Consider the following 24,114-nt stretch of genomic DNA (forward strand, 5'->3'; position numbering starts at 1 on the left):
CCGCACATCTGCTCCTTCTCCACACCTCCTCAGCCCCCTCCCCTTCACTTCCCCTTCTCCTCACCCCCTCTCCTGCTCTCCCTTCTCTGCTTTCACCTCTCCCCCCTCTCCTATGCTCCCCCTCCTCCTCTTCTTCACTTTCCCTCCTCTGCTCTTGCTCTCCCTTCTCCTCTTGCTCTCCGTTCTCCTCTGCTTCCTCCACTCCTCCTACTCCTTCCCTTAGCTCCCCCACCTCCTCCTCATCTACTCTCCATCCTCCGCTCCCCTCCTCCTCTCCTCCCCCCCCTCTCCTCCCCACAACCTCTCTTCAGCTTCCCTTCCTCCGCTCCTCCTCTCCTCTGCTCCTCCTTTCCTCTGCTTCCCCTCCTTTCTTCTGCTTCCAATCCTCTTCACCCCTCCCCTGCTTTCCCTTCTCCTTGTCTCCGCTCCTCTTCTCCTCAGCTACCACAGCTCTTTCCCTCCTCCACTACCCCTCCTCCTCCTCTCCTTTGCTTCCCTCCTGCTCACCTCATCTCCTCCGCACCCCCTCCCCTTCTCTCACTTCTCCGCTTCCCCTCTCTTCCGCTCCCCCTCTTCTCCTGCACTTCCCCTCCTCCTCACCCCTCTCCTCTTCTCCTGCTCTCCCTTCTCCTCTACTCTGCTCCCCCTCCTCTTACTCCTCTCCCTCCTCCTCCCTTTTGCCCCTCCTCCTCTTCTCTGCTCCCCTTCTCTCTCTCCTCCCCACCACTTTTCGTCGGAGGAGGAGGAGCATTTCAATCGCTGCTGATCATGTACCATGCAGCACCAATTACAAGAGGTACACAGTGCCTTCTGTGCTACTTCTCTAGATGTCCGCTTCTCTCCTCCTCCACTCCTTTGCTCCTTCTCGGATCCCCCTCCTCCACTCCTTTGCTCCTTCTTCTCTGATCCCTCTCCTCCTCTCCTCCTTCCCCTCCTCCTCTCCCCAGCTCTCCCTTTCCCTCTTTTGCTCTCCTCACAATTTCCCCACACTTTTCTCTCTCTGACTGCCAGTGAACCTGTGCTGGGGTACAGGAAGAGAAGACCCAGCGCCGGGAGATGGAGCAGGAAGAGATGACTAGCACAGAAGAAGAGAAAGTGCAGCAGACCCAGTCTGCCCAGGAGCAGGGGCAGCAAAATCATCGCTACCATCGCTGCTGATTGTCACAGGAGGTACCCAGCACCAGCTTGCACTGCGCTCCCTTCTCTGCACCTCCTCCATGCCTCCTCTCCTCCTCCTCTCCCCCTCTTCTTGTCTGCTCCTGCTCTCTGTTCTCCCCTCCTCCTCAGCTCCCCAACCACCTCCTCCGCTCCCCCTCCTCCTTTCCTGTTTCCCCCTCCTTTCTTTTGCTTCCAATACTCCTCACCCCCTCCCCTACTTTCCTTTCTTCTTTCCTCTCACTCCTCAGCTCCCCTTCCTCTTCTGCTTCCCCTCCTCCTCTCGCTTCCCTCCTGCTCACCTCCTATACTCCGCACCCCCTCCCCTTCTCTGCTCCTCCACTCCCCCCTCCTCTCCTTCACTTCCCCTCCTCCACACCCCCTCTCCTTTTCTCTTTCTCTCTCTCCACCCTCTCTCTCTCTCTCCACCCTCTCTCTCTAGACCCTCTCTCTCTCCACCCTCTCTCTCTATCCACCCTCTCTCTCTCCACCCTCCACCCTCTCTCTCTCTCCCTCTCTCTCTCTCCACCCTCTCTCTCTCTCTCCTCTCTCTCTCCACCCTCTCTCCACCCTCTCTCCACTCTCTCTCTCTCGCCTCACCCTCTCTCTCTCTCTCTCTCGCCTCACCCTCTCTCTCTCGCCTCACCCCCTCTCTCTCTCTCTCTCTCTCTCGCCTCACCCTCTCTCTCTCTCTCGCCTCACCCTCTCTCTCTCTCTCTCGCCTCACCCTCTCTCTCTCTCTCTCTCTCGCCTCACCCTCTCTCTCTCTCTCTCTCTCTCTCTCGCCTCACCCTCTCTCTCTCTCTCTCACCTCACCCTCTCTCTCTCTCTCGCCTCACCCTCTCTCTCTCTCTCTCTCGCCTCACCCTCTCTCTCTCTCTCTCTCTCTCTCGCCTCACCCTCTCTCTCTCTCTTGCCTTACCCTCTCTCTCTCTCGCCTCAGAAGGCACCTTTTGAACCATTAAGGTCGGCGGACCTTAAGTTTCTCACATGGAAGCTGGTATTCTTGTTGGCAGTGGCATCAGCGAAGAGGGTGTCAGAGTTAGGAGCATTGTCATGCAAGTCTCCTTTCTTGATATTTCATGAGGATAGGGCAGTTCTTCGGACGGTACCTCAGTTTTTACCAAAGTAGTCTCTGCTTTCCATCTAAACCAGGAGATAGTTCTACCTGTGTTTCAACCCCCAGAGGGTTCTAGAAAAAGGGACAAATTGAGGAATTTGGATGTTGTGCGTGCATTACGCATTTATGTGGACAGAGTTAAGAGTGTCAGAAAGACTGACACCTTGTTAGTGTTGTATGACATACACAAGATTGGTTGGCCGGCATCTAAGCAGACCATTGCTAGGTGGTTGCGCTCTGTGATAGCTTTTGCATACACTAAAGTTGGAAGGCCTGTTCCGGCAAGGATAAATGCGCATACCACCAGGTCAGTTGCCACCTCTTGGGCGGTTCGACATGGGGCAACAGCTGAGCAGGTTTGCAGGGCTGCCACTTGGTCATCTGTTCATACCTTTGCCAAATTCTATAGGTTCCATGATTCGCGTCGGAGGACGCATCATTCGGGCGAGCAGTGATGAGAGCTGCAGACCTGAGCGTACCCACACAAAGGACCGGCTCTGGAACGTCCCAGTGTTGAGCTGTGTCACCAGGACCATTGAAAGAGAAAAAGGGATTTTTGTAAGAACTTACCGTTCGAATCCCTTTCTCTGATATGGTCCTGGTGACACAGCGATCCCTCCCTTACGCTCAGTAAGTATGCCAGTGTTCATGATGTTCATGTTTAATTGGTTAAAGTAACAATTATTGTTTAAAAATGTGCATATAATATGTAAAAAAACTAAATTAAATAAAGAGAGCGCGCACTGTGTTGATCTATTTGTTTTTACTCAATAAAAAATAATGAATATATTTAAACAATACATTATAATAAAAATACACAAAGATTAAAATGCATATGCAAATACAAAATATATGGTAAGAGAATAAGCATCCGACTTTTGTATTAAATGGTAAGTATTGGAAGATTGCCTCTGTTTAAGGTGTGGATCCTTTTATAGAGATCAGCTGATATCTTTCTTTAAAGCGTTTTAGTAATGCATTAACACAGAGTCTTAGTTCATGTGTAGAGACTTAAATATTACCGCTTGCTGTCCCCGTCCGTTTGCGATGTTCTTACACTCGTCACAATGTGTCCGCTTCAACCGGTGTAGCCTGATGTTGATAAGCCGGCACCGGGAGCAGACTGTGTGAGCCGGGCGTCCGCTCGTCAGCTACAACCAGCGTAGCCCCAAGGTGGAAGAGGGCTGGCGCTGGGAGCTTAACAAGCCGTGAGGTGAGCTGCTGACGACCAGCGTGGCCCCAGATGGAAAAGGGCTGGCGCTGGGAGCTGTCTGGTCACGAGAGATGGATGGTAGCCCGGGCGTCCTGATAGAAAGACGCACTTGGAGTGGCACTTGGGTCGAGGACACAGGGTATGATGACAAAGTACTGCGGGTAGCAAAGTCCAATCACAAGGGTATAAAGGGTAAAAGGATCATCCAGAGGCAGCCAGGTATATCAAGTAAGTCGGGTGCAGTAAATCCTTAAGGATTTACTGCACCCGACTTACTTGATATACCTGGCTGCCTCTGGATGATCCTTTTACCCTTTATACCCTTGTGATTGGACTTTGCTACCCGCAGTACTTTGTCATCGTACCCTGTGTCCTCGACCCAAGTGCCACTCCAAGTGCGTCTTTCTATCAGGACGCCCGGGCTACCATCCATCTCTCGTGACCAGACAGCTCCCAGCGCCAGCCCTTTTCCATCTGGGGCCACGCTGGTCGTCAGCAGCTCACCTCACGGCTTGTTAAGCTCCCAGCGCCAGCCCTCTTCCACCTTGGGGCTACGCTGGTTGTAGCTGACGAGCGGACGCCCGGCTCACACAGTCTGCTCCCGGTGCCGGCTTATCAACATCAGGCTACACCGGTTGAAGCGGACACATTGTGACGAGTGTAAGAACATCGCAAACGGACGGGGACAGCAAGCGGTAATATTTAAGTCTCTACACATGAACTAAGACTCTGTGTTAATGCATTACTAAAACGCTTTAAAGAAAGATATCAGCTGATCTCTATAAAAGGATCCACACCTTAAACAGAGGCAATCTTCCAATACTTACCATTTAATACAAAAGTCGGATGCTTATTCTCTTACCATATATTTTGTATTTGCATATGCATTTTAATCTTTGTGTATTTTTATTATAATGTATTGTTTAAATATATTCATTATTTTTTATTGAGTAAAAACAAATAGATCAACACAGTGCGCGCTCTCTTTATTTAATTTAGTTTTTTTTCATTTGATTCTAGTAAGGCATTTCAGTCCTTCTAGGTGTTTGGGAGCAGCCTATCAAGCTGTGGACCTCTTTGTATATATATATATATACACCCTTTAATACCTAAACCTACTGCGCCTGATTTTTTCCATTTAGTGGTAAAAATTTTTTTTTTGCATATAATATGTGCAGGCGTTTGTACTGAGTTAATGTATTCCAGTGGCTTTGAAAGATTGAACTGAAGAGTCCGGGATGCAGTAGGGGAGGAGCCTACCCTCTAAAAGATTTAGGATAGGTGCCTGGCTCCTTCGGACCCTCCTACATCCCAGTGTTGAGCTGTGTCACCAGGACCATATCAGAGAAAGGGATTCGAACGGTAAGTTCTTACAAAAATCCCTTTTTTGTGTATTTCAAAAATGTAAAGAAATAAAAAAAGTTTGGACATTTTCCGAGCAACAATCTGGTTGGAACAAATATTTTAACGACATTTTGGGTGTCACGAACGGTGAAACGGTGTCAAGGCATGCATTATATGTAATAGTAGAGTGCAAGACTAATAAAAAGACTAATAAAGAGATTACATCTCCATATGTGCCAAAGTGGTTTGTGCAAAAGGCTAGTGAACAGCTAACGAACCCAATACACCAATCATGTCCAAACTATGGCCCGCCAGCTGTTGCGAAACTGCAAGTCCCATCATGCCTTGCCACAGTTCTGCTATTAGGGAATACTAAAACTATGGCAAGGCATGCTGGGATGTGTAGTTTCAAAACAGCTAAAGGGCGCTCAGTGACAAACGAGCTTTAAAATCAAAGTCAATTGTTTGGTGACCCGACTCCCAGGCTGCACGTCACCTGGATTTCTCCTCGCACCCTTCGCGCAGAGTAGGGCAATAAGCTGCATCTAGTTTATTTAGGGCGCAAAAATGCAGCCAACAAGACCAGGGCAAGTGCTGCGAACAATTCATTAGCTCCCACTACATTAGGCAAGAGCTACGGGTGCACAAAACAATTGAATCACCATTATATGTTGTTTAGCACCTTACATAAATTATATATATATTTTATTATTATTATTTTAATATGCAGTACAGTAAGACCAGCAACCCTTACCACCAGCATAGCTCTGCCCCAACACTCATGAAGCACCGCCTACATGTTTTGATTGGCCCACAATCCAATCAGTCAAAGAAAATGGATCACCATCAATAGGTAAAAACATTGATGGTCATCCATTGCATAGTGTGCCACAATCAATGGGCAGTTGCACTATTGTCATCAATTGCAAAGACGTCCATCCCTAAAGCTGTGCACACACAGTGCAAGTGAGCCTCTGTGCTAAATTTGCAGTTAAGCACAGATGGCTCAGCATTGTGTACTGAACAATCTGTCAGGGCCAGTGTTCTCTGGTGTGAGAACATTGGCGATGACTAGATTTATAACTGGATGCAGTGTAAATCTAGTAAAGCAACAGCGACGCACGGGACCGCGCAATCGTCATCACCAGAGGGTATACACGTGGAGTGATCCCTTTTTCATTTCTAAGCGATCTAGTCAGATCACTTAGAAATAAGCCTCATATCCCCCTGGGCGGGATGTATTAATGTAAATCGCCAGCCGCCGCGATGCTACCGCATATGTACTAACATATGCGGCTAGCATCGGGTAGCGGTGACGGAGACCCCCGCGATACCTGTAATGTGGTGTGCGGGGGTCTCCGTCACATCCTGGCGGCTGTCAGTGTCCCCCTGCCTCTCCTCCCTACAGCCGGATGTCCTCCCGGCTGTGACACCTGCTGAGGGAGGAGTAGATCGATGGAGGATGGGTCGCAAGGACGGCGGGCGGCGATAGAAGCCCATAGGCATCTATAGGGTATCGCCACCCAGAGGTGGAGATACCCTGCCAGGCGGAGATAAGGCGGACGGGTAATGGTACAAAGGAAAATGCGGTAAAACCCCCGTTTTATCACATTTTCCCTTTAGTACATCCCGCCCCCTGTGTGTATGCCCCATTAGGATGGTAGATAATACAGTATACACTTTAGACAGTATAACTAATGTGACAATAATCCCTGTATAACCATCCAGCAAGCAATCCCGGCGGGTGACATGTACTTGGTGTCACCTGAACGCAGCAGTGATCCCAGCCTATATACAGTATGCCCAGTTATCCTACATCTGCACTAATGGCTACGTGCAGTTTGCTAGCCTGTACGGTTTGGCTCACCTGTATCTCACCACATTGGCATGCCGGGCACATATTTACCATTACACTCACATGTGTTTATTATCATAGAACATAGCAAAGCGCGCATAGCTACTGCAGCAGAGAGAGAACATATGGTATACACACAGAGGCTTCCCATAGATTATAATCTGGTCTATATACACCTGTGTCACACTTTGGGAAAGCAGATAGATAATTTACAGTGTATAATAATGCAGACAGCACTGGGGCTGAGATATTACAACCTGAGCCATAGAGTAGCGCTGCTGAGGATACACTGGTATGCCCATACACATAGATATCCCCAGGAGCACCATGCAGCAGCCCTGTGGGAGTCACATACATGACCAACATACAGACTGAGCTCCAGTCCTCACCCACAGGTTGCTCAATGCTCAGGGGGTGTTCTGCACATGTGCACTTACCAGCCGCTTCTTCTACGCAGGGGCATGGCGTCCCAGTCAGTGACTGCCTCCATCAGAAAAGCTGGCAGAGTGCTCATGTAGGGGGAGCAGCAGTGATGAGCCACCACGGGTTCGAATCCTCCTCCAGTGTCTGCTGTTTCAGGGGCGTGGGGTGTAGCGCCTTCGGATCCGGGAGCAGCCTGAGTTTTTGACTCATCCACTGATACCACAATATTTTCTGCTCAAACTACATAATATTAATAATTAGCCACCATATATAACCAGGAGGAATAACTTTAAGTGGGGGCAGGACGGAGTCTGTGTACAGACCAATTGTTCTAAATATAGTTTATTCATTGGCACAAAACAGCAAAATAGGTTAAAATTAAAAAAGTGCATTAAGAAAAAAGTGAATAGAAATTGGAGCTGTGTGTCCGTGTCGCTGTACACTTATACAGTGCCCGTGTCAGCAGATTTCCACATACACAATTTTCTTTAATAACTCATGTCGACCTATTCCTGTGTTGACCTTTTTCATGCAGCCTTTTGGATTGTGTTGACCGTTTTCAGCGTCAATTTAAACCAGGTCGATCTTTTTCATATGTAGACCTTTTCACTGCCGACCAAAAGATCTAATTACTGTCGACTTAATGACCCTCACCCCTGGTCACAGCGTCTATAAACTGTTATGTAGGACAGGAGACAAGTTCCGAAAACTAAAATATCATAAATTCCCAAACGTTGGGCAAAAGAAGCAGCCTCTGTGTTTTCCTTCACATGTAGTCATACAGGTAGAGTCGGACAACAGGAATAATAGGCGCTACATGATAATGTATTTATAGCATTCCTCCCAACTGTCCTGATTACAGTGGTATGGTCCCGCTATTTGGAGCCTGCCCTGATGTCCCTTGAGGGGAGGTGATCATGGCTGCTCTGCTTTGTGGAGCAGCCGGTGATTGCTGGATAGGTGCCGTGCGCAGCAAGGAGAGACGGGGCTGGGTACGCTGGCAAAGAGGATGGAAAACCCGGGGCCTCGATGCCCGGTCCCGCCCCCGTTGCACATAGCCCCGCCCCTTTCCAGGGCCAGCTGCATGCAGGTCCCACTGATCTATTGGTAAAAGTTGGAAGGCATGTTCGATGTTCTGTGTATACAATACATTCCTTTTTCTTTTTTAATAGTAGGATCGGCAGCAATTAGCTGTATGCTCTGGCCTTCGTCTGCGGATCTTCGCCTCCAGTGAAGTGTATGGCCTTTGTCAAACATACATAAAAAAAAATAAAAAAATGATACCCGATCTATTGTCTGCGGGCAGACGTGATTCTAGTCTGGCTCTAAACACAGATATTTCTCCATTCCCTGGAGAGAAAGAGAGAAATTGGCCTCACACCCCTTGCTGAAACAGGTAAGGATCATATGGTCGACCTAAAGATTGTCGACAGTCATTAGGTCAACATACTGCAAGGTCGACATGGGTCAAGGTCAACAGGTCATTTGGTCCAAAAAAGCATTAGGTCAAAATGGTCTAGCTCAACATAGGGTTTTGTACTTTTTTTTTTACCCGAATGCCGACACAGTCAACATGGACACAGGATTAAGTGCACCGCATCCCCTCGCATGTCTGGCTGTGCTTGGCACTCTATGTTATTCTCCCACCACACCCTAGTGCAGGCGTTCCCAACCACGGTCCTCAAGGCACACCAACAGTACAGGTTTTAATGATATCCAGGCTTGAGCACAGGTGTCTTAATTAGTACCTGTGATTTGGATTAATCCATCTGTGCTGAAGCCTGGATATCACTAAAACCTGCACTGTTGGTGTGCCTTGAGGACCGTGGTTGGGAACGCCTGCCCTAGTGGATGGTAGGGCATGAAATTCCGCCTGTCGGCACATGTCGGCTCAAAAAACCCCCCAAAAATCCAGTGAAAAACCCAGTCGACCTAGACCATGTTGACCTAATGACCTGTCGACCTAGACCCATGTCGACTTTGCAGTATGTCGACCTGATGACTGTCGACCATCTGATATCGCTGATACAGGTTAATAGATAGAGGCTATCAATCCGAACGGCCTGTAATTGGTATAGCTATCTCACCCCTGCATTACTATATTAAGTATCAATTGGTAATGGGGGAGGCGCACCCAGGAATATGTATTAGACTTGGAAGCAAAGAAAGATAAAGTATTCCTACAAGGGGCAATCTAGGTTAGCATATATTAATGTTCTGATTAATGTTATAGGTACATTAATAAAGTGACCCAAGAAACAGAGAATTGGCTAAAACATGATGTTTATTGAATCATTTATTAAGGACAGCGAAATATTAAAAACATAAGTGAAAAGTGATAAATGTGAAATAAAGTGCATTAGAAAAAAAATTAAAATAAGTCTGTTACGTGTGTGTTATCGGTCATAGCATGTGTGTCTGTAATACTGTTATTAATCTCCACGCAAATATCAATTATTGCTCTAATTAGGCAGTCTTGTAAATTCATCAACAAAGGGACATGTGCACGTTTCAAGATGACGGGTGCAGCAAAATTGTTAGGAATAAAGGTGCGTACACACGGGGCAATATGATCGCTGGCAATATATTGCTAGCAATCATATCAGCAATCATATTGCCCAGTGTCCCGTTTTGTGAAAACGGGAGCGCGCACCCGGCGATTTATCGCTGGTGCACACTCCAATCACTGGCAATATGGTCGCTCAGCAACCATATTCCCAGCTATTTCAGCCCCTATCGCCCCCGTGTGTACACAGCATAATCGCCCCCGGATGACGTCAGCGAACCGGGACCAGGGCGGTCTTTTCGTATGGGCTTAATGGGCACTTGCTCTGGGGCCCCAGGTGTATAAGGGCCATACTCTGATAGCTAAGGATCCCCTTTTTCCAGGGATACCAGAATTTTTAAAATCGGCCCTGGGGAAATGGAGATATCCAACTTCAAAGCAGCAGTCCACATCTGACCTGTTAATTGCACTTCCCAGTCAGAATTCTCAGGTTCTCTCTGACTTAAGGTGCCCATACACGTCTCGATGCGGGCGTGCATTTTGAGCTTAAATAGCACGCATCGCATTCATCCTTGTACATGCGTTGTGCATACAATGCGATGAAAAGCAAGTACAAAAAGTATGTGCAGCACATACTTTTCTCTTTCAATGGTCCTGGTGACACAGCTTCACATTGGGATGTAGGAGGGTCCGCAGGAGCCAGGCACCTATCCTAAAGCTTTTGGAGGGTAGGCTCCTCCCCTACTGCATCCCAGACTCCTCAGTTCGTGTTAGGTGCCCACTGGAGTGGGTGCTATTCTAAAGGGCTGCCGGAGCAGCCGAAGGAGTAGAGTTAGTTAGGGTTTTTATTATTTTATTAACTTTTACACTAGCTAGGTAGGCACAGTGTGAGGATTCTCATTAGTGAATCCTCACACTGCTAGCACAGCAGGAGCTGACAGAAGCGCGTCCTGTCAGCTCACTGTGCACAGGGGAGACGCTGCCTGGCCTCCCTGTGCAGCGCTTACAGCTTCTTTTAAGAAGCTACGAAAACTCCACAGAATGATACTGAGCGCTGATTACCTATTCTACCGACTGTCCAGGATACACAACCAGTGTCCAACATACAAATTCTCAGTTGAAGTAAAAAAAATTGTGACATCTAGTGGTGCGAATAGGAACTGCAGGCAATCATCCCGATCATCCCTTTTTGTGATCATCCTTTTAGTACATCCGCAAATGGTGCCCTGCATACACAAATACATCCACTATAACCACAAACCCTAGCATACTACACATCCTATAACTAGCGAGTCTACCACATACCGACATCCTAAAAAAGAAACCTCCTCTATTACCCATAACGCCCAGCATAAACACACAACAGCGCACATATACCTGTACCACAGCCGCACAGCATCTGCCATGAGCCTGACGTCTGCCTTGTGTCCCGTGTCCTCGGCTCCTGCAGCAGGAGGTGCTGGGTCGTCCTCTGCTCCGCCTGTTGTGCTGTTATGGGTCGGCCTCTGCTTCCACCCCCGGCTCCTATCAGGCTGGGGATCCTCCTCTATCCTCTCCTCCGCTGGGCTGTCACCTGTCCTCTGAGCAGCTCCTGTCCTTGATGTTACATCGTGTTCTTAACTTACTTTCGGGCAGGCTTCTCTAGGGGCAGCTCCGCACCACTGAGGGGGCTTCTACAGGTCTCCAGCTAGGGGTCCTTTGCATGTCCTCCAGTCCTGGTTCCTCGAGAGCGAGTGTCCTCCGCGGTGCCTGCGCACCTTGGTCTCCACTTGCTGCGTCCTCTATCTTCTTCGGAGCAACTTCAGGAGAATCCTCCGGCTGGGTGTGCTCCCAGGTAATTTACCCCCTCAGCACCTTCTTCCTTGAGGTTCTAGTCTTCACCCTCTCGGCTCCTCCACAGGCAGGCACTATGTAGGACACCTCGGCAGCACACATCATTCTGTTCTCTCCGGGTTTGGGGCTCCTTCTGTGGTTGGCAGCTAGTGGGGGCAGCGCGGTTCCCTTCCCTCTGGCAGGTGGCAGCAGTAGGGGACTTGGAGGAGCCTGGCTCTCCTGGCGCCATTCCTGATCTCACAGCTGCGCAGCCTCCGCTCCTTACAGGTTAGCAGCTCACAGCACTGCACAGGCCCTTGTCCTCTCCAGGGATCACCCTTCCCGGTGCCGGCTCTCTCTGTTGTGGGTTATGCATCGCTGCAGGACCGCCTCTGATCCCCCTGCCCTACCTCTCTATAGTCCCTGTCACTGGCTCACCCGCCATATCCTGTACTGGCTGTATCATATATTTTTATATTTCTTTATACTCAAAGGCTATATATCCCCCTTCCCACACAGATTTAAGTTGTGACTATTTGACACAGTGGCTGCCTTGATAAAGGTACCAGCGGGGACCGAAACGTCAGAAGATCTCTCTTGCAGAAAATAAACTTTGGATTACCTCCTGGTTGTACCTCCATTGAACTACAGACTGGTGAGTGCTGTTTATTCCCCCAGTGGGGGTTCTTTCTGGTATCTATCTATCTAAGGAATTATCCAAGCAGGCAGCGGCACTCCGTGGGCTTAACAATGTGTTTATTGGAGGTGACCGACGTTTCGGGGACTGGATACCCCTTTGTCAAGGTGTACAACGCGTGCGGGTGACACAGCAAACATTTAAATACATACAGCATGTGCATACTCACCATTCCCGTACGTGGAGCATCCCGGTTGCGTCCAGTGCGGCTTCCGGTGCGGGCGGATGTCAGTGGGCGGAGCCTCACTGCATCATCACGCTCCCCTCTGTTGTAGATGGGTTGCTATGGTGACCCCACCGTATCGCCCACTTCTGTATGACAACCTCCGCTCCAGGATCCGGGTTTGGCTTCTGCCTATAACAACACATAAATGGCACATAAATAACCTACATTAAAACAGTAAAACAATGTTAAAAAATGGTGCAAGTTTGAAGTGTAAATTTCAGATGCCACGGGACTACTGCCCGAGCAATGTTTAAGAAGTGATGTGAAGAAGATGTCACCGCATCTAGCGTGACAATTGTATGGTGTTAACACAGGGATCCGGACGGGTGTGTTACATATGGATCTCTGTATACAATAATAACATGGTCAAACTGATCGCTAATGATCATGTTTGTAAATCGGAGATGTCAGGCTCTAACACATGGGGGAGATGTGCTGTGGGATCTCTATGAATGTGAGAATTACAGGGGCGTGTTGTACCATAAATATCGGCTCCACAAGTGATATATATGCTTCATGTTGTCTTTGAGAACAGAACAGCAGTATAGCGTGTATATATATATACTATGTATACATCGGGGGAAATGTACCAAAATGGATTCGTAGGCAGAAATACGCCTATTTTTTACACATTTGTATTTTTGGGATTTACACACACTTCTTTGTATGTCAAACCGACAGATCGCAATACTATACTTAGACACAACAGCTCGCACCCACGCAACACGGTGGAGAGTCTCCCATACTCAGTTTTTGAGAGTATGCAGGATCACTGATACCGACTCTGAAACCCATCACCAACTGGACATCATGCAGCAGAAGTTCGAGGACAGAGGCTACCCCAGACAGGGCCTACTTAAAGCCAAGGCCAGGGCTCTGGCGTGTGAGCGCACCACTCTTATCACAGGTGCAACACCTAAAGTCATAAAGCCATGTATTCCATGGGTTAATGACTTTAGCTCTGCCAGCCGAGAAACCACCAGCAGAGTAAAAAACTGGTGGGAAATTGTGCGTTCGGATCCCGAGCTACCGGTGTTCAAAGACACCAAGCTGATGCCGAGCTACAAGCGCGGCCCAAACTTGAAGGACCTATTGGTCAAGACCGAGATTACAAATTTTGACACCCCTTCTAGACAAATCAGACCCACCAGAATGGGCTGTTACCGGTGCCTAGGCTGCACAACATGCAGCTTCATGACAGCTTGCACCGAAGTTGCACATCTCTATACGGGTAAAATTTTTTTAAATCAGATGGCCCCTCACGTGCACGACTAAATTTGTTATCTACATCATTTATTGTCCATGTGGAATACATTACATCGGCAAGACCGATTGTGCCATACGGGCAGCCCTTCATTCTGGCTCAGGGGAGCAACCAGTGACCAGGCATTTCGCCAAGGCCAAACATAACATGGCAATGATCAAATATAAGATCATAGACCACGTGCCGGTACACATACGGGGTGGCAACCGTTCCAAACAGCTTCTGCAGCTTGAGTCCAAGTGGATTTACAAAATGGACACACTACACCCTAAAGGCCTTAATGACACACTTGGCCTACATAATTTTTTGTAACCATTTTGGTCCACTAACACACAATCATGTCTTCCTTCTTCCTTTTCTCTCCCCCTTGTTAAAGGTACTTGTCATCCCACTGTGTGACACCAGTCCCCCAGCCTTATCGGTGTCCAGGTGACACACCAGGATAACATATAATATACAAGATGCTGGCATTCTGTTGTTGCAATTTCTGGCTTCTGGTGCTATGCGCATACAGTGATGCTGGCTGCATCACCCCACACAGGGCTGTTTTTGCTTATTATAGATACCCAGCAGGGACTCAGTATTTCTCCCTGCATTTAAACCACTCACGCCATAGGGTTTGCACCTCACCCAGCATATGCACTTTGACTTTTGCCCAGTACGGCTCCAATTCGGGGCCGCACGCAGTTATCTTTTTATACGTATACCCTTTTTAAATGTTCGTTTTTTATTATATATGTCTTCTCATTTTTAGCCACTAGATGTCACTATGTAGTCATAATATGGTCATGTCCACTTGTTTTTTTGCATTTTTTATTCACTTGCATCCTCTGAAGTTTTGTGTATGTATGGATGCCTTTGTTGCTTTATGACTTCTGTAGCACGATACTTGTATTCATGCTAATGTGAGCTGCAATCTCTTTCCCAGCCCACCCACGTCACCGCGGGATGACGACCGTGATGACGCGCGGTCAGCTGGACGCCGCTGAACGTGGTGACGTCACTGCTGTGCGCAGTACTCCGGAAACCGGCCTGTGGATGCTCGTGGGGGACGGCTACAGGGAGGGGGTAAGTTAGCGCCTATTTGTTAACATGTCTTATAAATACCCATGCACTTGCACTTTATTCTGTACTTCACCCTGTCTGCATTTTGTCCTGACGACGGGGGTCCGGCCCCCGAAACGTTGACGCCTGTAAGACCACTTATGGAATAAACACGGCCTTTTGATTTCACCAGCATTTGTGAGTCCTCGAGTGCCCATTCATTTCGTCATAGTATTCTGTGGGCAGTTCATTGTGGCTGCCCTCTGAAAGCTGGCACCGGGGCAAGGCTACACATCTTAGCTCACTTCAGTCCAGAGTGACGGCCCTTCCGGAGATATATATATATATATATATATATATATATATATATATATATATATATATATATATATATAGAACAAAGAGTGGGGTACCCTTTCAATGCGCTAGATAAAGTAGATTGGGCAGCACTCTGTCAGTCCCCCCTGTTAGCAGGGGAAGTGGGGAATAGAAGAAAAAAGATAGAAGACGCGCCACTATTTTATGGAGATCCACCACCAGAAGGATCAAGAAAATATATCGATTGGTCACTGTACAACAGTATTTAATACAATTAATTTAAAAACAAAGTAAAAACATTTTTGCTTGTATGCAGTCAGTTGGTCGAATCGATATAATCAGGAAAAAACTCCCAAGGCGTTTCGTCAAAAAAAAATGACTTCCTCAGGGGTAACTTTCTAGGTGGTGGAGAAAGGCCATATTACTAATTTAGTATATACACAATTAAGTAGTTACTTTTTCAATACTGAGAATGTACATACCCTTAGGTAAATGGATAGTGAATGTAAGTTTTCACTCCGGATAGCGGTCTTACTGACAAACTGTACAAAAGTGTGCAAATGGATCCCTTGGAGATCTTAATGCTGGTATCCAGCTGCAACTATAGCATAATAATAGAGTATACAAAGAAAATAAAATACTGTACTCTATTATTATGCTATAGTTGCAGCTGGATAAACCGCCAATGCATCTACCTGGCTACCCCGCTAGTGGGGAGCCAGGGTATACGTATCCCTGCCATGCTTGTGGCTGAAGGAAGTCCGCGAGGCACGCTGCATGCAGCGGCGACCGGATTCTCTGTTACTGTGGTCCCCTTGCAGGCAGGTAGGGCAGGGTGCTACCTGCCTGTCTGACCGCGCTGTACTCTCACAGAACTGAGCCGCGCTGTACTCTCAAAGTACTGAGACGCGCTTTTAGAGCAATCCCACCTGGTTCCCTGCTAACAGGGACCCGGGGGCATACTTACCCCTGTAGCTGCTGTACGCGCCGAGGCTTGCGGTCCGCGAGGCGCGCTGCATGCAGCGGCGCCGGGGACCCCGGAACGGTGGTTCTGTCAGCCAGGTTCCGGAGGCAAGCTGCAAGCAGCTGCAACCGGTCCCTCAACAGCGCCCTCGTCGCAGGCAGATAGGGACAGGGACTATCTGCCTGTGTAGATCTTAAAAATCCGGAAAAATAAAGAAAAAATTAGAAAAGCCCAAGAGTGAGCTAACAATGCGCCCAGCTCCCGCAGGGCACATGCTAAGACTGCCTAGGAGAGGAAGTAGAAGGGGAGGAGTTAGTCACTGTTAATTTATTCTAAAGTGCCCAAGCTCCCTGTGGTCGCCCTTCTATTCCCCACTGTAACTCTCCAGTGTCACCTAGTGGAGGAAAGAGAAATAATGATGCAGCTGATAAACCTCCCATTCTCGGGTTACATACATGAGGATAAGATTGAATTAAGCACAAAGATGATAACAAGAGCCGGATGCCCCCCGACAGTCACTATACCGACATTGGAATCCCGACTGCTAAATGCCCGATGAGCCACCGAACCTGCACGGGGCTTCTTTGCGCTCGCTCCCTTGTCAGAGTACCGGTAGTCAGTAAATGTTAGGTAAAACCACAATTAGAAGCCAAATTACAGTATAAGTTGGCTGGGGGCGGGGTCTAATGTTGAGTCTGTTCCGCCACACCCCCTGAAAGCGGCCTGCGGTTGCTTCTCCCAGAGAGGATATTGACAAAGAACCAAGCAATCATCTCCCGGCATTATGCTAGCGCAGCTGTAAAACAACAGAAACTGCTCTAAATGCTTCTTAATCTTCTTCTTTTATCTCTGTCCAAGACGATGGATCCCTAGATCATGCACATGACATTCTAGGGCAGTGGTTCCCAACCGTGGTCCTCAAGTACCCCCAACAGTGCACGTTTTCCAGGTCACCCAGCAGGTGCACTCATTATTCAGACACATTTTAAAAGATCCACAGGTGGAGCTAATTATATCACTTGTGATTCTGTGTGGAGACCTGGAAAATGTGCACTGTTGGGGGTACTTGAGGACCAGGGTTGGGAACCACTGTTCTAGGGCAGTCATGTCCAACCTGCGGCCCTCCGGCTGTTTGCGAAACTACAAGTCCCATCATGCCTTGCCATAGTTTTGCTATTAGCGAGTGCTAAAACTATGGCAAGGCATGCTGGGATGTGTAGTTTCACAGGAGCTAGAAGGCCGCAGGTTGTACATGCCTGCTCTAGAGCGTAAGCCAGTTTTGGCAGTCACATACAGTAGGTGGGGTCTAATGAACGATACGACCATATTGCTAACACTATCAGTTCTTATACTACTACTCCCAGCATCCGCCGCCATACACTACTTTCCTATATACAGTTTCCCAGAGTGTTTGTGCCACAATAAATATAACAAAAGGCATTGTAACCCCTCCGCATCATTTCAGCCGAGTCGGGTGCGGTCCGAAAGGGCCACCCCGGGGGGGGGGGGGGGGGGGGGCGCGGTGCAGTGTCCGCAGGTTGGGGGGGGGGGGGGTGGGGGTCACAGGCAGCCTGCACTGCTGTCTGCTATACCCTGCAGACAGCAGTAGCAGAGGAGGTGAATGGATGCCTGTGAGCGGCATCCATTCACCTCCCGGACAAGGGGTGGACGGGGGCTGGGGGCAGCCCAGCAGATTACCTTAGTGCTGGGCTTGCCCCCAGCGCAGCATTCCGGGTCCTGGCGGCGGCGATCGGAGATGACATAATCTCCAAGCGGCAGGGGGGATGCGACAGTGGTGTAAAAGGGTGCAAACGCAGGGTCACACCCGGCTTGAAGCAGGGATCAAAAACCCGGATGCGACCTGGCGTTTTTGGTATAAAAGGGGTGCTATAAACAAGTCTATGAATCTGATGTAGATCACTTTTCTTTGTGGTTACAACATACTTCCCTCCAATTGAAAACTACAATCAGGAAAATTACAGTAGGATGCGCCAAGCGCCTTTGTAAGGGGCGTGTCACACAGTGCCCAAAGGGCGTGTCTAACTCCACATGGAGCAGTACGGATGGTGTAATGGTTAGCATTACTGCCTCACAGCACTGGGGCAGGGACTGATGTGAATGTTCAAGTATTCTCTGTAAAGCGCTGTGAAATATGTGTGTGCTATATAAGAAACTGTTAATAAATAAATAAACCTATGGGCGTGTCTATGCCTAAATGCTTCTTGTGAGATATTTCTATAGAACATTAAGTCTATAGAATTTTTGAAAGGTTTTTTTTTTTGAAAGAATGATTTTTATTTCAAAGCATCATATAGATAGAACCATACATTGCCTGAATAAAAGTATGCAGACTTCCAGCAACAGTACAGAAAACTAAATGTAGAGGGTGATTCAGACCTGCTTGATTGGCTGCAAGTAACTTTTTCGGTACATCTTTCTAGTATGGCGTAGGACAGTGGTTCCCAAACTTTTTTTAAATCCCAACACCCAAGAGCAGTGGTTCTCAACCTCGGTCATCAGGACTCCCCAACAGTGTACATTTTCCAGGCCTCCATGCAGGATCACAGGTGAAATACTTTGCTCCACCTGTGATCTTTTAAAATGTGTCAGTGAATAATGAGTGCACCTGCCGGGTGACCTGGAAAACGCAGACTGTTGGGGGGTCCTGAGGACCGAGGTTGGGACCCACAGACCTAGAGAGAGTATACAGTAGTGAAGAGTTTTCATAAAAGTGTAGAAAGAGGTGTTTATATAAAGAAGGGGCAACATGCATGGGTAGAAATATTTGTGAACTGAACGTAGCAGCTGCCGGGTGAGTTGGCGGGGTACCACAGGCGATTCACCACCCTAGCAGATGGGGGCCTTAAGAGCTGCAGAGTTATTCAAGTTGGGTCAAAATCTGCGCTAGTCCTCTTGTTGCGAACCACGGTGAAGGCAGATACATCTGACCATATCACCCTCCTTCTGTCATCCGTAGGACACAGAAATTAGTGTTCCTGCCCTTTTTGTGTCTGGGACTTTGCGCCCTTCCGCTGCCGCCCTGGTGCGCTGACACCCCGTTGCAAACTTTCTCATCCGCCCCCCCTGCATGCACTGAAACGCTGATGAGCTCTCTGCTGAAAGCTGTGTGTCTGTTGTTACAGATGTAGCCCGCCACCGTCCCCCATGCTGTTACCACTGCTGAAGTCCTGAGAAGTGAGCGGCATGGCAGCTCTTTAAAGTGACAAATCCCCCCCCCCCGCCACAACGCTAAGCTGCTCTCTGCTAGCAGTGGCTGTCAGCTCTTCCTGCCGGCTAAGCCCTCCCTCCACAGACAGGAGGGCTTGCTGGGGTTGCTTTTCCCATTCTGGGTAACAAGGATATAATACCTCCTGGGCAACGAGCATGAAACCTTCTTGGCAACTAAGCATAAAACCTTTGGCATTGAGTAAGAAACCCCTGGCAATGAGCATGTAGGTAAGAAGCTCTTATGTGCCATCATATGTAGTCGCTGTTAAGGTGTGTGATGGGTATTACAGTGTGGGTCATCATGTGTGATGGGCATTACAGTGTGGGTCATCGTGTGTGATGGGCATTACAGTGTGGGTCATCGTGTGTGATGGGCATTACAGTGTGGGTCATCGTGTGTGATGGGCATTACAGTGTGGACCGTCATCATGTGCGATGGGCATTAAAGTGTGGGCCACTATCATGTGCGATGGGCATTACAGTGTGGGTCATCATGTGCGATGGGCATTACAGTGGGTGCCATCATGTGTGATAGGCATTACATCCTGCATGCACTGAAACGCTGATGAGCTCTCTGCTGAAAGCTGTGTGTCTGTTGTTACAGATGTAGCCCGCCACCGTCCCCCATGCTGTTACCACTGCTGAAGTCCTGAGAAGTGAGCGGCATGGCAGCTCTTTAAAGTGACAAATCTCCCCCCCCCCCGCCACAACGCTAAGCTGCTCTCTGCTAGCAGTGGCTGTCAGCTCTTCCTGCCGGCTAAGCCCTCCCTCCACAGACAGGAGGGCTTGCTGGGGTTGCTTTTCCCATTCTGGGTAACAAGGATATAATACCTCCTGGGCAACGAGCATGAAACCTTCTTGGCAACTAAGCATAAAACCTTTGGCATTGAGTAAGAAACCCCTGGCAATGAGCATGTAGGTAAGAGGCTCTTATGTGCCATCATATGTAGTCGCTGTTAAGGTGTGTGATGGGTATTACAGTGTGGGTCATCATGTGTGATGGGCATTACAGTGTGGATCATCGTGTGTGATGGGCATTACAGTGTGGGTCATCGTGTGTGATGGGCATTACAGTGTGGGTCATCGTGTGTGATGGGCATTACAGTGTGGACCGTCATCATGTGCGATGGGCATTACAGTGTGGGCCACTATCATGTGCGATGGGCATTACAGTGTGGGTCATCATGTGCGATGGGCATTACAGTGGGTGCCATCATGTGTGATAGGCATTACAGTGTGGGTCATCATGTGCGATGGGCATTACAGTGGGGGCCATCATGTGCGATGGGCATTACAGTGTGGGTCATCATGTGTGATGGGCATTACAGTGTGGGCTATCATGTGTGATAGGCATTACAGTGTGGGACATCATGTGCGATAGGCATTACGGTGTGGACAACCATCATGTGTGATGGGCATTACAGTGTGGGCCATCATGTGCGATAGGCATTACGGTGGGGGCCATCATGTGTGATGGGCATTACAGTGTGGGCCATCATGTGTGATGGATATTACAGTGTGGGCCATCATATGTGATGGGCATTACAGTGGGGGCCATCATGTGTGATGGGCATTACAGTGTGGGCCATCATGTGTGATGGGCATTACGGTGTGGGCCATCATGTGTGATGGGCATTACAGTGTGGGCCATCATGTGTGATGGGCATTACAGTGGGGGCCACCATGTGTGATGGACATTACAGTGTGGGCCATCATGTGTGATGGGCATTACGGTGGGGGCCACCATGTGTGATGGACATTACAGTGTGGGCCACCATGTGTGATGGACATTACAGTGTGGGCCATCATGTGTGATGGGCATTACGGTGGGGGCCACCATTGTGTGTGATGGGGCCAAACAAACATATCAAATAAAAGAGATGCTCCGAACAATGGGCGTTTCCGCCACACTCACATCCCCCAACGAGGCTCAGTGCCATCTTCCCGGCCTTGGGTTCTCCAGAGAATTGCATCCCACAGAATTCGGTGCGACTGCGGCTCTGCGCCATTATATTGGATGGAAGCCTGCGCTTTGCATGCTCCGCTGCGCACTCTGCTGTAATTGTTTTTTTTTTTTCTACTGGACTCCTGTGCATACTGTGACTACTGGCCATACTCCACTGTGACTGCTGGCCATACCCCACTGTGTATACATTACTGTGACTGCTGCTCGTAACCCCATTGTGTATACATTACTGTGACTGCTGGCTTTAACCCCACTGTGTATGCGATACTGTAACTGCTGGCCATACCCCTCTGTGTATACGTTACTGTGACTGCTGGCTTTAACCCTACTGTGTATACGATGCTGTAACTGCTGGCTATACCCCTCTGTGTATATGTTACTGTGACTGCTGGCCATACCCCACCTGCCACCTGTCGACCCAACGGTGTCGACCTAATGACTGTCGACCTAAGTGGTGTCGACAATACGACCATATCCCGTAAAGTGGCTGCTGGCAATACCCCACTAGTGTTCACACTCTGATTTTTTTAGGGCAGGGCGCTGACCATCAGGCAGAGCACTTTTTCAATCGAAAGAGCACATTTTATACTAGAAATTTACATCAGAAACAGCAAAAATTATAAGAATGATGCCCATTACACATTGTCATATTCTGCTATGGCCATTACATATTCTGTCGCAATGAAAACACATTATACCACACACCGTAATACCCATTACACATTATACCGCACACACCATAATGCCCATTACATATTATACCACACACCATAATGCCCATTACACATTATACCACACACCGTAATACCCATTACACATTAAAACAAAATACCATAATGCCCATTACACATTTTGCCACACACCCATTACACATTGTCATACTGATCTATGTCCATTACATATTCTGTAATAATGACAACTACACGTTATATCACACAACAAAATACCCATTACACATTATACCACACACCATAATGCCCATTACACATTATACCACACCGTAATACCCATTACACATTGTCATGCTGTGCTATGTCCATTCCATTTTCTGTCATAATGACAGCTACACATTATGGCATACACTGTAATACCTCTTATACATTATACCACACACCCTAATACCCATTACACATTGTCATACTGAGCTATGTCCATTACATATTATGACCTAATGACATCACACATTATGGCACACACTGTAATGACTCTTACACATTACACCACACACCATAATGCCTCTTACACATTATGGCATATACTGTAATGCCTCTTATACATTATACCACACAATGTAATACCCATTACACATTATACCATGCACCACAATGGCCATTACACATTATACCACACACCGTAATACCCATTACACATGATGGCACACACCGAAAGTTCTCAGCGGCACGTCAACGAGGTGGGGGGCAGCGCAAGGGCGCAGAGTGCCACACACAAAAAGGGCAGGGAGCATTTTGAGGTTTTAAAAACGGGCAGGGTGCAGCACCCTGTAACAGAAGCTTAGAAGGAACACTTGTGATATTATGCTGGGTACACATTGGGTAGCTGGAAATGGGGAACGTGCATCATTATTATAGAACAATGTTTATTCATAATCTTTCTGTGGCTGATATACCAGACATAGCCAAGCGATGTTCATAAAACATTCAGTGATTTGACTCTTTCCTTTATGGTGAAATGCCATTGGTAATCAAGATGTATATCCAATACAGATCAATCCCTGTATTTAATGTGTCCATTATGTGCTTGGTTGCATTACAGAGGAACATATTAGGCCCATGAGTACGTTACCTCAGGGCATAAATATCCCATTTTTCTTTTGTTAGGATGTTGAGCTACCACATTAGTCAGCCTTACTAATATAGTTATATACTCATGTGTTTGTGTATGTCTCCTGGATAGGGAGCTGAACAGTATGGGCATCTGGTACCGAATGGGAAGGGTTCCAAGAGCCCCAGAATCTCCGCAGCCCTCAACACCTTCCTCCCCATCTGCTGTGGTGACGTCGGCATCTGCTCCAAACCTCCCGAGGTAGGTACTTGTGTAGACGTTTTGTTTGAGCCAAGTGTTTTAAGGCCCATACACACTTGAAGATTTTCATTTCAAAAGACTTTGCCAAAATCTCTGAAAGATATATTTGTCACCAAAGTAGTGCGTACACACTGAGCTATTTTCCCCAAAGAGCAAGAGATTTTCAGGAGGTGAAAGACTTTGCTGAAAATCTTTCATATAAAAGGCTATTTACATAATGGGCAGGGTTTGTATTCCAAGGGTGGGAGCAGGGGCCATTTTATTCAGTGCATTTCTGTTCTAGGGGCCTGATTCAGAACTGATCGCTGGGCTGTGTATATTCGGAGCCCAGCAAACAGGTAAACGCTACCTGACTCTGCTCCGACTGGGCAAAATCCCGCCCATGTGCACAACTACCATTTAATTTGCCACCGTGCACGTAGGGAGAAATCCATTCACCTTCCCCAGCAATGTATACATTACCGCCACAACAAAATATACATTGGGGGGCAGTGGCGGTGGTAACATATACATTGTTGACCTGCGCCAGCAGTGTATACATTAACGCCATAAAAATATACATTGATGGCCAGTGGCAGTGGTCTCATATACATTGCTGGTCTGCTCCAGCAGTGTTTACATTAATAACTATTATCACTATACATTAGTGCGCAGCAGTGCGTAAAGTGGAAAAATTTGCTTCCCTGACTCTTCCCCCCCCCCCAATTATGTCACAGCCACACTGTCAGGAAAAGAATAATGTGGCCACATAATACCACCCCTGATTCAAATGATGCCCCACAGTGCAAAACAACCCAACACCTAATAAAAACTGAACATTTTGTGCCAAAAATTTTAGGGCATGGCTTTATGGGTCAGGGACACATAAATGCACACAGTAATGCAAATTACACATTATGCCACACACCGTAATGTCCATTATACTATATGCCAAAC

At 47.9% G+C, this 24,114-nt stretch overlaps 1 long non-coding RNA gene across 2 annotated transcripts; it reads left to right on the forward strand.

Annotated features, from left to right (window-relative positions):
• The first annotated feature begins 1,051 nt into the window (after positions 1-1,051).
• On the forward strand, positions 1,052-23,182 carry LOC146056606 (uncharacterized). 2 transcript variants are annotated; one of them, XR_014469369.1, is made up of 4 exons: positions 1,052-1,170; positions 11,948-12,083; positions 14,544-14,683; positions 23,050-23,182. It is a non-coding gene; the product is annotated as an uncharacterized LOC146056606 (long non-coding RNA). The 2 variants fall into 2 exon arrangements; XR_014469370.1 differs by lacking the exon at positions 1,052-1,170 and adding an exon at positions 10,892-11,450.
• Positions 23,183-24,114: the final 932 nt, after the last annotated feature.

This window comes from Crinia signifera, unplaced genomic scaffold, assembly GCF_055691185.1.
Source record: "Crinia signifera unplaced genomic scaffold, ASM5569118v1 HAP2_SCAFFOLD_843, whole genome shotgun sequence".
Lineage (NCBI taxonomy): Eukaryota > Metazoa > Chordata > Amphibia > Anura > Myobatrachidae > Crinia > Crinia signifera.